Source organism: Penaeus monodon, chromosome 21, assembly GCF_015228065.2.
Source record: "Penaeus monodon isolate SGIC_2016 chromosome 21, NSTDA_Pmon_1, whole genome shotgun sequence".
Taxonomy (NCBI): Eukaryota; Metazoa; Arthropoda; class Malacostraca; order Decapoda; family Penaeidae; genus Penaeus; species Penaeus monodon.
The window spans coordinates 32,310,136-32,310,482 of record NC_051406.1 but is presented as its reverse complement, the minus strand read 5'-3'; positions in this window follow the sequence as shown (position 1 = coordinate 32,310,482).

The following is a 347-nucleotide window of genomic DNA, read 5'->3' as shown; positions in this document are numbered from 1 at the left end:
GAGTACCTGTTTTAGCATTAGCGTGTTCAAAATTGTGTTGCTATGCAGAACGTTTCTCTATCTATCATACATTTCTAGCGTGTCACCGGGTTATGCTCATGGTACAGGGGCCAAGTGATTAGATTTTGTTGATCCATTGTGGGTCAGCGAATGAAATGAAAGGAATATTCACTATAGCGAGGCCGGGATTACTGGTGCTTGTGGTTGTTTTTGAAACAATTGTACGGGGTGACTACTTCATTTTGATAATCCTTTGAATACCATTGTTTGCCTCTCGTTACTAATGTTATCATTATCATCACACTTATTACTGTGATCCACCATGATTTTTTTTTATAAGAGACAAT